This window comes from Muntiacus reevesi, chromosome 3 (genome assembly GCF_963930625.1).
Source record: "Muntiacus reevesi chromosome 3, mMunRee1.1, whole genome shotgun sequence".
Lineage (NCBI taxonomy): Eukaryota > Metazoa > Chordata > Mammalia > Artiodactyla > Cervidae > Muntiacus > Muntiacus reevesi.
The window spans coordinates 93,207,839-93,225,797 of NC_089251.1; the positions used below are offsets into that span (position 1 = coordinate 93,207,839).

General features: G+C 39.0%; 1 pseudogene; it reads right to left on the reverse strand.

Moving 5' to 3' along the window:
- Positions 1-10,194: 10,194 nt before the first annotated feature.
- LOC136164044 (zinc finger X-chromosomal protein-like) lies at positions 10,195-10,749 on the reverse strand (annotated as a pseudogene).
- Between the last annotated feature and the right edge of the window lie 7,210 nt (positions 10,750-17,959).

A 17,959-nucleotide genomic window follows, 5' to 3' on the forward strand; every position in this document is an offset into this window, starting at 1 on the left:
TTAAAAAATCCTGGTAGTGAAAACATGGTGCAATTGTAGTCTGATCCATGTAAATGGACTTGGTGATGGTCTCTGATATGGCTGATCACCCGGAGAACCACAGGGATCCCGAACAGTGAGCCAGGCTGATCTGTATCCTGCTGAGAATAAAGGGGCAGGAGGAGAAGGGGACGACAGAGGATGAGATGGTTGGATGGCATTGCCGACTCAATGGACATGTGTTTGAGTAAACTCCGGGAGTTGATGATGGACAGGGAGGCCTGGTGTGCTTCGATTCATGGGGTCGCAAAGAGTCGGACACGACTGAGTGGCTGAACTGAACTGAACTGAACTGAGAAGAAAGAAGCCAATGTTGGCTGTCGGCTTCCACAAATAAGTTGCCATGGTCAGCATTTATGATTCCAATGAGCTTCTGCTGCCAGTGTCTGAGATGCTGTGGGCCCATGCCAACGTTCGGACGGAGTCTGTGCCGGAGTTCCTCGGGACATTCATGTCCTCAGTGCCTTTCTGTGCACAGATGTGACTCACTGTATACGTTTCCATTGCAATGGGTGACACAGTAATAAAGCCGTTTCTTCTTTAAACAACTGATTTTATCAATCCCCTCCAAGAAAAACATAGTGTAAAATGCACACACAAACCAGATGCCAACACTGTAAGTTTTCTCCTGGAATGCAGTTCAGGTTCCCACAGTCCATGAAGATGCAAGAAAAAATGACACCAAGAAATACACATGATGGTCAGTCAGCATATAATCAAGTGATAATAATGAAGCTGGATAAACTGTCACAGCCTGTGAATAAGTCATAGGTCAAATTCATTTTATCTTTTGCTTCAATTCAAGTCGGTTTTTAGTCCTGAAGCCCACAAAGGGGAAATGCCTTAACAATTCCTACCCTGTGGTCAATATGGGTAGAAGAGGGGGTATAGAATCATGTACTAGTGAGGAACATTTGAGGAAAGTAATATCTGTACTTTTGGCAATACATTTTCCTCTAGAAGATAAAACCAGTCAATATTTTGGAAATATTTAAGTCTTCACTAAAACATTGAGCTTTATCTGATCTTGGTAAAACTAATTGTTGCAGCAAAAGTCAGCCATTATCTTCCCCCCCCTCCCCCACAGAAAATTCACATAGAATATAAGCTAACTTCTTAATGAAAATCTGGTTTCAGCTAACCACAGAGGGTGAACAAGGTAAAATAAGTTAACTCCTCTCTGCTAGAGCTAGCTTTTTTTTCCTTTGAAAAATACCCCCTGCTCCCCAGGGGGTAGCAGTTCTCTCTGAGAGTTCTCTCTGAGAACTGTGTTTTCCCCAGGATGAGCCCTGAAGGATGTGTGGACCAAGGGACTTTGTTTCTGGACCAGATATGACCAGGAGACAATTATTAAACTCAGACCGAGTAAGCTCATGGGTTGACCAGCTGTCCATTTTGTATCTGTTGCTGACGTTTGTTGCTGTTGTTTGGTTATAAGTCATGTCCAACTCTTTGATACCACACGGACTGCAGCCAGGCTTTCCTGACCTTCACTATTCCCTGACTTTCAAGCAAGAATTCCAAACAAGAGTCTCCAAGAGATGGAGTTGAATTCTGTTCCCCTTGAGTGTGGCCTGGATTCAGCCACTAATGAATGACAAATGTGATATATGACACTAATGAGATTGGGCTATAAAAAGATGGTGACCTCCGCCTTGAATTCTCTTGCTCTCTCTCACTGAGGGGAAGCAAGCTGTCCTGGCTTTTAAGCAGCCCCCCTGTGAGGCCCATGTGGTGCAGCCCTAAAACTTCTGGTCAACAGCCAGAGAGGAACTGAGTCTGCCAACAACCCCAGTCTTGAGCTTGGAAGCGCAAACCCCTCATCCTAGTTGAATCTTTGGATGAGCGTACCCCAAGGTGAGAATGTGACTGAAACTTTGTGAAAGACCTTGAGTCTGAACCATATGGATGAGAAGCTCTCAGGGTCTTGGCTTTCAGAAACTGTGTGAGATAATGCATATTTATTATTTTAAGATGTTGAGTTCAGTTTGGGGGTAATTTGTTACATAGCAATAAAAAATGATACAATTGGTTTCCATGTAATAGTGGTAAAACTATTGTATCCACATCTCCAGCCTGTTCTTTTATCAGCTTCTTTTAAAGACATCCCCACCCCTCCCTGTGACTTGACCAGTTCTAATTTCCAAAGACTGTCTTTGGTCCCCTTTTCTTCTTACTCCAAAACCTTAAGTGATCTTATTTGCCTGTATAGCTTCAAAAACCAATCAAAACTTACACATTGACATCCATTGTCTTGACCAAGGTTTTTCAACTGTGGAACTTTCAATATTTTGGATAGGATCAACCTTGTTGGGAGGAACTCTCCAGGGTGTTGTAAGATGTTTACCAGCATCCCTAACCTCTGTACTCTAGATGCCAGGAATGGCCTCCGATCCCTCAGCATTGACACCAAAAATATCCCCAGGTTATTGCCAACTATAATCCCCAGAATGGGAGTCAATAATACAGTTTTCTGAGGGTAACTGTTCTAGACCTTTGTGCAGAGATTCAGATGCATAGATCTATCCACCTATCTAAAGTTTATTCAGGGTTTCCACTTGCATAGTAGTCTAGAAGATGAGGATACCAGATTACCTTACCTGCCTCCTGAGAAATCTGAGAAATGTATGCAGGTCAAGAAGCAATCATTAGAATTGGACAAGGAACAACAGACTGGTTCCAAATTGGGAAAGGAGTATGTCAAGGCTGTGTATGTCACCCTGCTTATTTAACTTATATGCAGAGTACATCATGCGAAATGCCTGGTTGGATGAAGCACAAGTTGGCATCAAGATTGCCAGGAGAAATATCAATAACTACACATATGCAGATGATACCACCTTTGTGGCAGAAATCAAAGAGGAATTGAAGAGCCTCTTGATGAAGGTGAAAAAGAAGAGTGAAAAAGCTGGCTTAAAACTCAACATTTAAAAAATTAAGATCATGGTATCTGGTTCCATGATTTCATGGCAAATAGATGGGGAAACAATGGAAACGATGACAGACTTTATTTTCTTGGGCTCCAAAATCACTGCAGATGGTGACTGCAGCCATGAAATTGAAAGATGCTTTCTCCTTGGGAGAAAATATTTGACCCAACCTAGAAAGCATATTAAAAAACAAAGACATCATTTTGCCAGCAAAGGTCCATCTAGTCAAAGCTATGGTTTTTCCAGTAGTCATGCATGGATGTGAGAGTTGGACTATAAAGAAAGCTGAGCGCTGAAGAATTGATGCTTTTGAACTGTGGTGTTGGAGAAGACTCTTGAGAGTCCCTTGGATAGCAAGGAGATCCAACCAGTCAATCCTAAAGGAAATCAGTCCTGAATATTCATTGGAAGGACTGATGCTGAAGCTGAAACTTCAATACTTTGGCCACCTGATGTGGAGAGCCGACTCATTGGAAAAGGCCCTGATGCTGGGAAAGATTGAGGGCAAGAGGAGAAGGGGACAAGAGAAGATGAGATCGTTGGATAGCATCACTGACTCAATGGACATGAGTTTGAGCAAGCTCCTGGAGGTTGTGAAGGACAGGGAAGCTTGATGTTTTGCAGTCCATGGGGTTGCAAAGAATCGGACACGACAGAGTGACTGAGCAACAGCAGCAACTTCACCACAGCCAACTTTGATGTTTGGCATTGCCTTCTCGTCATTTTGTTGTTAAGCCCATCTTTTGTGTTGGTCTCTTCGCTATATCACTGCCTTTGCACATGCCTCTCCTGCCTAGAATGTGATCTGCTTTCCTCTTTATATTGTTTATTCTAAGTGAAGTGAAGTGAAGTTGCTCAGTCGTGTCCGACCCCATGGACTGTAGCCTACGAGGCTCCTCCCTCCATGGAATTCTCCAGGCAAGAGTACTGGGGTGGGTTGCCATTTCCTTCTCGAATCTCATCTAAAATGACACTTCTTCACAGAAGCCCTCTCTGATCTCCACAGACTGGGGTTAGTCCCTCTCTCATGAGCTCAGGCAGTTTCTGCCTCTCCTTTTTAAGAGTTACAATTGTCTTTGGAAATTTGAGTGTTCGTCTCAACACCAAGAATTTTCGCTTCATCAGTGAGAGTATCTGTCCATATTCCTTCACCTTTATATAGCTTATACCTGTGTAGTGTGTTTTCACCAGTTTCCCTGATGGGAAAGATTCTGCCCACAGTGCGGGAGACCCGGGTTCAATTCCTGGATCGGGAAGATGCCCTGGACACGGGAGTGGCAACCCCCTCCAGTATTGGACAGAGGAGCTTGGTGGGCTGCAGTCCAGTATGCGGCAGAGTTGGGCATGGCCAAGTGACTAACACTTTCACTTTCATGTTAAACTTTAGGTTTGAGTCACTATTCTTCTAAGAGACAAAGCACATTATTGAAATAATAAAATTCAAAACTGCTATCAGAGTTAATGAACTAACTGGTGAAACTATGCACAACATAAATAGCAATATATAAACAAATAAAAGTGAACTTTGATTCTGAAAAGTGTCAAAATACTTCAGTTTTAAAAGTATAAATAAAAATGCTTTCTTTTTACCAGAAACTATAGTATAACAGATATAGTTAAGGACACTAAAATATTCTATGTGGCTAAATGTAATGTAATAATTAAAATTTAAGAAAACTGACATATATATGACAAAGTATTATTTTTATATTTAAAGAATTTTAACAAGTTAAGAAGGCAAATTATTTGTTTCAAATAATGAAAAAAGAGGAGAATATATAAAAATCAGAAATTAACAATAAATAGTATTTGAATGAGAACAATAATACATTCTGGTTTTAAAATAGCAAAACATTGGGAACCTATATATCTACTGTAGAAGACTAATTAAAAATCCGTGTCTTTCTAAAATAAAATTTTATTTGGAAAATTAAACTGAGACTATAAATCTATATTTGTTAACAAGGAAGTATATGTGTGTTTCTAAATACACATTCCAACACATGTATTTTTCACACAGTTAAGTGAGAAAAAAGGAAGTTTACAAAATATGGATATTAGTATGATCATTTTTATAAGAATGTGTGTTTTGCGTGTGTGTCCCGTGAAACATGGTAGTGTGGGGATGATGTTTGGACAATGGATTTCTGTTATTACTTTATGGATTGCTTATGATGCATATCTATTTTGTTTACAATCAGAAGAAAAATGCTAGATTATTTCGGAAAAATAATAAAAAATAAACTTAAAGATCTTAAATGCTTGTCCCATAAAATAAAATGTATCTTAAGAATTTTAGCCCCAAGGATCTTTATCCTGGAGATATTGCTTCTTTAAAAAAAAAAAAAAGAATCTCTGTTGCCGTATCCTATCTAAAGCTTTCTTCCATAGCTTCTAACTCCAATGCCAGCTTTCAATAATGTAATCCTGCATATTTATACAACTATCAAAATTCAATTTAGAATTTTAAACCTTCCTAAAACTCATCCATCACATTAGTAAAGAAAATTGGGTTATGCCTTACATCCCAAATGAAAATTAAAGCCATCTGCTAATTCCATAGCAGACTTAACCTAACTGTTTTGCAAAAGCATGTAACTTGAGTAAGAAGAAAAGAAGCAAACAGTCTCAGATCTTCTTTAATCTTTGAGCACCATGCGCTCGGGACCCGGCCATCAACAGAGGGGAGTCTTTTGCACAGGGGGCTTCTTCACAAAATACACTGTCGTGTTTGTCCCTGAATTTTGTTTCGGTTTCATCATGATTAGCAAATGAGCTGGACTTTAGGCAGCGCAGAGGCAGACTGTTAAACCACTGCCTTATCTTTCTTTTGCCACAGATTTTCTGCTGAAGCCTAAGGGCCAAATTTAGAGAGGCAGATTTAACAGATGTGCTCATAAAATTGAATGCATACCTGTCCTGCCTATCAAAGAGCCCTCAAAAATTTCCCCTTCCACAGTGTTCTGATTTTCTTGTCCTGCCTGTAAAGGTCCCAGTAGGGAAAGTTTCTGCCCCATCTTCTGAGCAGGCTGGCAGCTCTAGCTTTGAGACTGTTCGCAATGAGGTCTTTGCAAATCAGCCCAAGTTACATCATGTCAACTTCAAATGAAATCATAACACAAAAACAAAACGTTCATAAATTGAGAGAAATTACAGAGCACCAAATGAGATACAAGAATTTTATCTCCTCATTTGTATATTCCTGTTTCCTTGTCTATAAACATATGTTTGTGCATGCTGTGTATTGATAGATTAACATATAAAATTACAACTTTGCATTCGTAAGACTGTAGTTAAGGTTGTCTCCACATTTATATTTCTCAGGTTTTTTATCTGAATCGTAAACATCCTCTCTGGGCTGAAACTTTGGCGTAGGGTGAAAAACTAGAAGTGTGTTCATCTTTCTCCTAAACATGAAATAAATTTCGTAGAAATGCTTAGATCTTTTTCAATATTTTTTTAGTTGACCTAATAAAAACATCCTTTAAAAAATGTATACATAAAAAATGTTAACAATGATTTCAAACAGAAAACAAATAGATATTTTCTATATTAGGAAGAATGGAGCATGTGGTTTTAAATCTAACAATACTTTTCAAAATTTTATGATCTTCTGACTAGAAAAAATGTTAATGGCATTTCAAGTTAAACACTTTTTAAAACTCCAAAAACAACAGTAGAAGCCTACTTAACTTTTGGCAAGATTATTAAATATTGTTTATGACATAACTGACAGTATTCCCTTCTAAATGATGCTAATAAAATAATTATGAAGGCTGTTAAATTATATAATCACACAGTTTTTAAAATGTATTATTTTAGATGTAAAGAGTCAATCAAGTTTATCAAGGGTGTTAACATTATTTTGAAACTGAGTGAGTTCAATATCCTGCTTTGAAGTAAATGGCTTAAAAGATTTATAAATTTGAGAATATAATAAAACTTTAAAAGTCAAATTTATTTACTGGTTAGGTTATTTATTATATATTATTGAAATTTTCATTATTCTCATGGCAGTTCTGGGCATTAATTACTTTAACCAAGTTGCTTGTTTGTTTGTATAGATATTCCTTTTATTGATCAGAAAAATATGTTTTGAAAATTAAATCTCTAACAACAGTGAGTTAAATACAAAGTAAATGATTTTCGAATCACACAGAGTCTACTACTTAAGAATATTTGTAAGTCTTTTTTTTTTTGATACTTTCCAAACATTCTCCAGAAAACCTTTCCTTTCTATTTGTTTTAAATTTTGGAAGTGAGAAAAATGTGTATTTTGTGGAATGTCGGACGTATGTTTATTCACAATTAGCTGTGAAGCATGTGGAGTAAATTTTCCTTATGGAACACAAAGTTACAAGTTTAGATTAGGAAATATATGGCTGAAATGCTTTGGGGGTTTGCACATTGAATTTGAAAAATCCTTCATGATATTTGGTGATTCTGAGTTCAGTTATAGCTAGGCAAACACACACACAGTATATCAGAGTGTGGAGGGGGAAATAAATGAGCAATTGTCCAGAGTTGTAAACACAAACTTTTGACTTATCACCCGCATGTTGCTAAGTTATGCGCTGGTACCCAAAGGCTCTGTTTTCCTGAAGCCTGACTTCTGCTGCTGCCGTGGTCTCTTGGGAGCGTGAAGGTACGTGTGCTCCACTGCCCTGGAGCCTACAGCATGTATGATTTAGTTCCCCTGCATCCGTCAACACTCACCATGCTGCGCTTTTGGACCTGCTTACACTTCACTGCCTAGCAGCAAATGCTTCATGGCATCATTCCCTGTGGACTCGATCAGACTAAGTCACTCGCCATGCAAGCCGGGAGGCTAGCGATGGGTCTGAACCAGGAAGAACCAACAGATCTAACACAGGGCAGAGACTGACATTACTCAAGATGCTGAGCTTATACTTTATTTCCTGCTCTGTAAAATATACATTTCACATACTTTGCTTCCCTACTGCTTTTTTTGGGGTGGGTGGGTGGGTGGGGCATAAACATTTCCATTTTTTAATTTTTTTGTTTTACATCAAGGTAGCACTTTACAAATACAAATGATTCTAAACTTGGTTTATTCATACCCTGAAGTTTTCAACAGGAAAAGTAGATGGTTTCTGAAGTCTTTATTCCTCTTTTTGAAATGGGTAGGCATTTTGGAGAAGGAAGGATTTCTTTAATACATGTAATAGGCTCTTGAAATTCAGAAAATAAAGATTATTATCCCTTTTTTTTTCCCTATCTGTCCTTTCATCCAGGAATAATGGAAGAACAGGTTGAAAAAGGTCCTGTCCAAAATGGTGTGTAGCATACAGAATTCAATAAATGAATGCAGGAGTGAATGCATAAATGCACAAGAGAGGTATTATCTTTTTAGGAGGTAGATGGCCATTTTACTGGCCATCCTGGAAATATTCCTTTTTAAATTAACTTTAATTAGGATACAGTTGCTTTTCAATGTTGTGTTAGTTTCTACTGTAGAGAAAAATGAATCTGCCATACATATACATACATCTTCTCCCTTTGGATTTCTTTTCCACTCAGGTCATGTCTTAATGTGACTTCTCTTAAGCAGAAAACCTGTCACCTGGCATTAACGTGGTTTATTTTTTATCACATCACTGTGAAATTTAAAGTGACTACCTAACTGGCTGCTGTCCTTTCCTGCTCTTTCTAACTCCTGGTTATCTCACCTGTTAACAACAAACCTGGACTCTTATAATATTAGTCATATTTCATATTATATATATTTATATATATTATATATATATTTTACTATATATTAAGTAAAGTATTAGCATACTTAAAGTATTATTCAGACTTACAGTATCATGACACTGTCAGTGTTTCTTAATACCAAAGCTATGTCACACTCTTAACTTGTACTTTGACTACATGCAGCCACTACTCCTATTACAGTCTAATCTTCCAACCTTCTGTTTTTTTTTTTTTTTTTGGTTTGATGTATTTTTTAATTTAGAATATACCCATATATGCATTATCTACAGAATTCTTTCTCACAAAGTTGGGGCACAATAAACAGGTGTTGAATGAAGAGGCTTTCCTTCTCTTTACACAAAAATTCTCTGAGTTCCAAAATCTTAAGAACTTTTAAAAGGTATTTCCTAATACACTGATGGACTTCAATATGTTATATTAAATTCCTGTGTTATAACAGGTATTCAAGCAAAGCAAACAGTCATGTGAGTTTATATAAGCAAGGAGTCTGTGAGTCTTTATTTGCTTGATGTTTAGTTCCTAAAGACATAAGAACTTCTATATTGGGTCAGAACTGTGGTCTATCCAACAGTATTTTATATCTGGAAGTGGTACCAAGACATCAATTGTAAGAAGACACAGCTGTCCTCCCAGACATTAGAGGTGTGTTCCAGAACACCTTACTTTTCTTCAATAACCTAGAATGAGTCCTTCATACTTGAAACGATGTTTCGGAATCATTTGTTTAAATACTATGAAATTGAAAGCATTAGTCTCTCACTGGTGTCCCACTCTTTGTGACCCCACAGACTGTATGTAGCCCACCAGGATCCTCTGTCCACGGGACTTCCCAGGCAATAATACTGGAGTGAGTTGTCATTCCCTCCTCCAGGGATTCTTCCCAACCCAGGGATGGAACCTGGGATTCCTGTACTGCAAGCAGACTTGTTACTGCTGACCCATCAGGGAAGTCCCAGAAATACTATGCCAGATCTCTTGTGTATGCTACTTGTTATATAAAGAGCATTTTACATACCATATAAGTAAAGTAGTCAATACTTAAGTGTTACATCAGTAGTACCGAATATCCATGTATAAGACTATAAATAGTTTGGTTATTTATGTTTCTCCAAGTTGAACTCCTTTTAAGTTTAAGAGAGTTCCTAATTCTAACAAAGTCTGCTAACAGCCTGATCACATCCTTCATAGTTTCAAAAATTTCAGTTCTATTGCTTTCCATCCTTCTCTCTCTAGACTGAAGAAATCTCATCTTTCTATTGTGTCCTCAGAGAAATGACTCTGTACCATTTCACTTTTTAAAATTTTGAGTCATCTTACAGGCTCCAAACTGAAACAAAAAAGGAAGGTCTATGTAATTTAATTTCACAGAAGTCAAGAAAATTGCACCCCTGATATAATTTGGGAAAGACAGTCTTTGAAAACACTTTGACAATCACTGTAACCCAAGACTTAGAGGAAATCAAGGTAACGCTCACAGATGCTTTCACCATCATCTTTCCGGTTCACCATTGCCATCAATGACTGCATCAGAGGCACAATCTGCTACCAATACTTCTTCAGGCACTATCAGCAGTCAGAAGATCAGCAATTATTTCTACCCCTCCGACACTAGAGTGTAGGGGCACATTAGTGCTACTCACTACTACACACTTATTCAATGTGTCCAATGTCAGACACCTGTACAGATTCACTCATCAAGACATGTTCTGGCATAGACACTAAGGCTGAAGTAACATCAGAAGCTGAAACAGCATCTGGGACTGTGCATTCTGCTAAAGACGCTTTTTCTTTGGTTCCACCTGAGTCCAGCACTTGCTCAGGAATGGTGACCCTCTCAGATACATGTGCTTCTTTCATAATATCCGAGCACTGAACATGCTCTATAACAACATTCTGATAGCGTCTTGGGTTACAAACTGAGTCTGGGTCATTGGGAAGAAAGTTAGACATAGTTATGTCTGAATCCACAACATCTGAAACAAAACATCTCTTGTACTTCCACAACAACTGGATCACCATCCATGAGTGTAGCATTAGCTCTCATGGGACAGTTGTGATGCTCACATGGGAATATATGAGAAGTGTTCTGAAAAACTGTGACATCAAAAAAACTAGCTTGGTTCTTGTGGGTGTAATTCAAGTCCATCTTTATCCACGGCCATTAATTCTCATCAGTCAGAACTCCTGATGGGTATGTGGGTGGGGGCTGATGGTGGCCTCCTATACTTCTTTTGAACGTCTTCCTCTGCTAGCAAATGAGTCTATTCTGCCTCCCCACCATCTTGAATTTACAGATAGCATTTGCAAAGACCAGCATCAGAGACTATATATTTTTTAGCCCATCTGTATATAAAGGTGGCCGCACATAAAATGGCAAACACAGTGGCTACTAAGAAGAGGATCTTTGACAACTAAGGGTCATTCACTCTTAATATTATTCTCCAGAAAGAGAAAAGACCAAGGAAATTCAATATTCTTCACAACTTAATCTAATCATCGCTCCTTTTTACTGAATATGAACAGAACTCCATAGAGACGCCTGCAGAGACTCCACGTTCGATTCGGTCGCTGGTCAAGTTTATGACTCAAAGCAAACTGGAGAAGATCCTATGAAAGCAAATCATTGGATGAAACTCTCAGACTCAGGCTTTTGTGATGCTGTCCCCTCCTCCAGATGCGGGAAACAGGAACTCTCCTGCCCAGCAGAGGGCTGTTCATCTGGTGAGGGAAAACTCCAAGACCTAGTCAAGGAAAGAAGAATGTGTTTATAAAGGAATTGTAGATGCCTTCTAATAAATCTGGATGTGCTTAACAAAATCCCCAAGGAATACAAAAAAGTCTGGATGTGTTTTCTCAAATAACTATTTAAAGCATATTAGAGTATTTTAATTGCACTGGGGAGTTTTCAAAGCATATCAGGACAAAACAGCGGAGTAGAGGCCCCAATATGCTAATGAATAGATAGCTAGACCCCTGAAATAAACCCGCAACACTCCATTAATCAGGCAGTAATTGAATTGGCACAGTGCTTTTGTGCAAACTACATGATAATTGAAAAACCAAACCTGGCAGCGGTGAGGGTAAGGTTGTCCACACTGGGGTATAACAGGGCATCCTCGTTCCTGTTGTAGGTGGGCAGCCAGCTCCCTTGTCAGGAGGTTTGCGTGGGGAGAAAGCTGGCTGCTTTCTGAGTCCAGGCTAACTCTGTCTCCTGCTGCGATGGCCTTTTAGGTGCGTGATACCCAGTGGCCAAAAGCACGACCCTATAGAAACACATGTAATGGCTGATATGCTTTCTTCTGTTACCTAAAGACATCTGCCAATTAATGTGATTATAAAATAATAGTGAGGAACAGATGTTTCATTTGCTAATTTTATATCTGACTGTTTGAAAGCTAGCTACCTGGGGATTTAACTGGCAAACACTACTTTGCTTACCAGAAAAGAAACAATGCATGTGTTTTTTTTTTTCCCACACAGCTGATATGGTATAATTCTGGATATTAGTTGTCTGAGTAAGAGCTCAGTGAGAGGGAGACTGATTGCTTCTAAGTGAAGAGAAGAAAAATAGCATTTTAAGCCTTTTTACTGCAAACAAAACATTAAGGATGTTGCTATACCAAAAGAAAAACTGTTGTAATAAAAGAGTTTTGCTTGTCATACTGTGATGAAAATGGGTGGAAACAAGATGTAGATAAAATAAAGATTGACATGAGTTTTTCATCTAGAACTTTAAAACAAATCATATTGAAAAACCTGAAGACTTTGTACGTTTGTCAAACCTTTAATTATACAGGTAAAGTGTAGAGCATCGCCTTCCCAGGTGATGCTAGTGGTAAAGAACCTCCTTGCCACTGCAGGAGACATAAGAGATGCAGGTTCAATCCCTGGGTCTGGAAGATCCCCTGGAGGAGGGCACGGCAAACCACTCCAGTATTCTTGCCTGGAGAATCCCTTGGACAGAGGAGCCTGGTGGGCTACATACAGTCCGTGGGGTTGCAAAGAGTTGGACATGACTGAAGCCACTTAGCATACACCCACAAAGTGTAAAGAACATGAAATCATGGGGAAAGAGTGAAATTTGGGGATCTAGAGAGATATATTAAGAAACTTAGAAAAAATATATAAAATAATAATTTAAATATTTTATTCTTATTACTCATTTTCTTCTCCATTGAAGGTGCATGCATTGTGAAATATACTTGATATATTTTTTCTTAGTCTTGACTCTTAACCTGAGTCAGATCCTTCATATGGTGGTGGTCCTTCACTGTCTGTGTCCCCAGAAGCTCCCTCTAGGTGGAAGTTTCTTTTCCTATTCATACTATTAAATATGAGCCTTTATTAAGGAAAGAACTTGTATTTGGGTAGTGGTTATGCCTCTAGCTCTATTCATATTAGGCAAGTTACCTAACCACTCTGCTCCCTTTTCTTACCTGTCCAAAGATGAATTTGTATAAGATTAGGGTTTCAGAAACATTTAAAATTTATGCCCTTTTTATGAAAGTAAAACCCACGGTTTTACTTTAACATTTTCAAATTTATAGAATAATATATATAGCAGGATTTAAAGAACTCCCAAATCAAGGTTATATAGAAAATGGCTTTATTTTCAAATCTCGACTCCTCCCAAGCTTCAGAGAAGTTGCAAAGCTTACCTAAAAGCCATCCAGGGAGAGGCGTTACTCTCTGCTGGTCAGGACACGACCTCAGGACCTTGACAGTGACGCGGTTTCCACATGCCAGGCTGCCTTGCAGTCCTCAAAACCTCTTACTTGGAAACTGGACTTGGTTGTCAGTAAAAGTGCTTTCTTTTTCATTGTAGGATAACCACTTTACAATGTTGTGTTGGTTTCTGCCACACAATGATGCGAATCAGTCGTAACTATATGTGTATTGTGTGCTCAGCTGCTTCATTCATGTCCGACTCTTTGTGACCCCAGGGACTGTAGCCCGCCAGACTCCTCTGTCCCTGGGATCTCCCAGGCAAGAATACTGGAGTGGGTTGCCATTTCCTCCTCCAGGGAATCTTCCCAACCCAGGGATCGAACCCACATCTCCTGCACTGGCAGGCAGGTTCTTTACTACTGAGGGAAGTCCATAAGTATAGTAAACATATTAATATGTAAAATGTTTCTCAATTTGCACTTAATGTAACTGAACACTAGCCTGTGTCCACCACTGATCATCAACTCAAAAAACTGCACCTATGCTACCGACTGTGTCTTTCTTTTGTAAAACAAAGCAAACCCCAAATATTTGAGAGTTGCTTTTCTTATCTGGGGCTCTTCTGAAGAGGTACTTGCTTTCACTTTTTTATCTCAAGTGTTAAAGGATGAGTTTTATTTTCTTGTCCAGCCACTGGCTCTTTTCATGCTGGCGATTCGAGTTCCCTCTGCATTGGACTGTCTCAGAAGTTACACTTTCATCTCTAGCCCTAGTACTTCTAAGCATGTCCAGAACTGAACTTACCCACTCCAGACTGGACTTTGACCTCGATATGTTGACTCCGAATGAACAGACTTGGACTCATTTTCAAAGCATAGATTCCTCCTCACTTAACTCCTTTGTTATCTCTTTATATCTTATGTCCAACACATACAACTTGACCTCCAAATCATAATTCTTGTTTTCCCTTGTCTCCTGTTGCTTCTTGTCTACACTTCTGCAGTGGTCCCCAGGGTCTCTGCTTCCATTCCCAACTGTGCAATCAATGTACCAGAATTGATTGATTGATGTTGTTCAGTTGCTCAGTTGTTTCTGACTCTTCATGACCCCATGGACTGCAGCATGCCAGGCTTCCCTGTCCTTCACTATCTCCCAGAGTTTGCTCAATCTCATATCCACTGAGTTGGTGATGCCGTCCAACCATCTCATCCTCTGTCGCTGCTTCTCTTCCTGCCCTCTGTCTTTCCCAGTCTTTTCCAATGAGATGGCTCTTTGCATCAGGTGGCCAACGTTTTGGAACTTCAGTATCAGTCCTTCCAAAGAATATTCAGGGTTGATTTCCTTTAGGACAGATGTAGACCACCAGAATTGATAGTTCCTTTGCAAATGTAATCATGCATCCCTCCTCCAGACCCATTTAAAAACCTATGAGCTGCTTCCCACTGTGGTTATAATAAAATAATAAAGAATAAAGTCATTAAACTACGGTCTAGTCCTGACTTACCCCCTTTCTCCCCACCTCTTTTTCCTTCTTCCCACCCTCCCCTGCTCAATGAGTCACTTCCTCAGACACCACCACACCCTCTCGGCCAGCAGGGGCCAAGTGGCCTGCAGAACCAGTGTTTTCTAACCCTTTTGCTTGTCACCATCTTCCCTGGATCATGTGTGTGCTTGACTTCTTTCATCCTTTCAGTTTCAGCTCGAAGATCATTTCCTCGAAGAGTCCTTTCCTGTCTTCACAAGCTCCCCCATCCCATCCCATCCCAGTTGTTCCTGTTAATTTCTTACATATAGCTTGTCAGGATCTCCACTTCTCTGGTTCATCTGTTTACATTTTTATGATTTGTCTCCCACTGCAAGAAAGTACCTTCTGTGAGAATAGGGACTTTGGCTGTCCTTTTTCCTGCCACACTCCCAATGCCTAGGACAATGCTCAATCTATACTCATGAAATGGATTTAAAAAAAAAGTGTTTCCACTGACAGCATATGCTTGCAGTCTGTGCGACTGTGGGGGAGAGACTAGCTCAGTGGTAGACACAAGCTAAGAGTCTGGGTCTTTTCCAAGTGTTTTCAGAAACAAAGAAATCAATAACCAACCCAAAGTTACCATTTCTTTTTCTAAAAATGAAAGAAAGAAACTCAGTTTTTAACACAACTCCCCATCAATCAAATTTGACTCCATGGAAACAGAAGAAAGTCAATCTATTTTAAAGTAAGAATAAAATAAAAATAAAGAAACTTGTGGTTCAGGGACTGCCAAATTTTTGCATAAAGGGCCAGGCATGTAAGCATATTTTAGGCTTCGCAGGCTCCCTCTACGGTCTCTGTTGTAACTACTCATCCCTGTTGTCACAGTGAAAGATGAGCTGAAGATAAATGGGAGGGTGTGCTTGTGTACCATTAAGTCTTTATTTATTGACACTGAAATGTGAATTTCATGCAATTTTCAGATGTCATGAACTATTATTCACTTTTTTATTTTTTCCAACATTTTAAACTGTAAAAATGTACTTAGTTCATGCATAATATAAAAACCTGCAGTGAACCGGATCTGACCTGCAGGTCACTCTGTCACCCTCTCTTTTACAAATGCTAAACTGTCCCTAAATCTTCTGACTTGCTAAGAATTGATGGTTGCCTTCACTTAGCGCTTTCTAGAGTTTCTCACTCTGTGTGTAGAGTCTGGATCTCCTGAAGGCATTTGCATCTCTGGCTTTGTTGCTAAGAATCTTCATTGAGTGTCAAAGTCATGAATTGGTTTAGATACTACAAATGATTTTATTTCTCAATAACTTTCCTGTCTTAGTTTTCCCCAAAGATAGGCTTTATTTTCTTAAGATTATTCTTATATATATATATTTTCTAATTTTATTTTATTAGTTGGAGGCCAATTACTTCACAATATTTCAGTGGGTTTTGTCATACATTGTCACGAATCAGCCATAGAGTTACACGTATTCCACATCAGTATTAGCCTGCAAACATTCTACATCATTCTACCCTTGGTTATTCTACTCTATACTCCTCTGTGTATTCCATTATTCCTTCCTCCCCAGTGAGACACTAGGAGTTGGGATGTGGAGAGAAAGAAATAAAACATCACTCTTGTGATCTCAACGAGAAGTTCCTCTCTCCTTATGACTGCTTAAAATGAATCACAGAATTTCAACTAAAACACACTTGCAATGGTAGGTTGCCTACTATGGTTTCTTTAAAAAAAAAAAAAATTGTCAGCTATGTATTCTTATATCTTTCTTTCTGAGAACAATTTCTCCCTAGTCCTCCTTTCCCTGGATAAATGTACCACCTTCCTTTTATTGGCTGAATAATAGTAACCCTCTCCTATAGGCTCCCTCTTCTGGATCTTCCTTGCCATTCTTGTTCAAGGTTTTGAAATCCTTACAAATGTTCACCTCCATCTTGCCTTGCTCCAAACCATGGCATTATTTAGCTCCCTCCCTTCATTTCTGACCTACTTAAAAAAACGCTGTATGTTACGTTGCCCCCAGCTCTGCTAGTGACTTTCACTGCATAACCAAGCGCCCTAGAACCCACTGTCTTGAAACAACTGTCATTTATTTTGTTCAGGGGCTTGTACCTTATGGGAATTTACAGGGACCTCTCAGCTCTGTTCCATGTGACATCAGTGGGGTAATTAGAGTGGTACCTGGAGGATCTTTTTTAAAGAGCTTCCATAAGGTCTGGAAGTGAGGGTTTGGGCTTCGTGGGTGACTTACAGCTTGATGTCTGAGTGCCAAGAACAGGCATCCAAGAGACAGGAGGTCGAACTACCAATTTCTTAAGGATGACTGAACTTTATTACAATTTTTTAAAATTTTTAAAAATTTTTATTGGAGTACAGCTGCTTTACAATGTTGCATTAGTCTCCACTGTTCAGCAGAGTTAATCAGCTGTACATAGACACATTTCTCCTCTGTTTGGATTTCCTTCCCGTTCAGGTCACTGCAGAGCCTTGAGTAGAGCTCCCTGTGCATTACGGTAGGTGCTCATTAGTCACCGGTTTCATGACAGTGGTGTGTATATGTGTCAAATCCAGTCTCTCCATTCATCCCACTTCCCTTTCCCCTTTGGTATCCATATATTTGTTCTCTACATCTGTGTCTTTATTTCTGTTTGTAAAAGGATGATCTATAGCTATTTTTAATAAGTGTAATTCTATGGCTGATTCATATCAATGTATGACAAAACCCACTGAAAAATAAAAAAAAAAATTCAAATGGCAAAAAAAAAATTAAAAAAATAAAAAATAAAAATAAAAGGTGAAAAAAAAAGATTCCACACATATGCATTAATAGGCAATATTTGTCTTTCTTTTTTACTTACTTTACTCTGTGTGATGGTCCTAGGTCCATCCACGTCTCCACAAATGATCCAGTTTAGAACGACAGAACTTTAATACAGATGCATTTTATTGGCCAACCGATTACAGAGCATAGACAGGTGCAAGGACACCCATATCCCAACCATAGTCCCATGAGTGGGAAGACACTCATGTTTTAAAACTTTTCCTAAAACTTCCTTTATCGATGATACAACCTCCAAGTTACAGATCCATTGCTTCCTT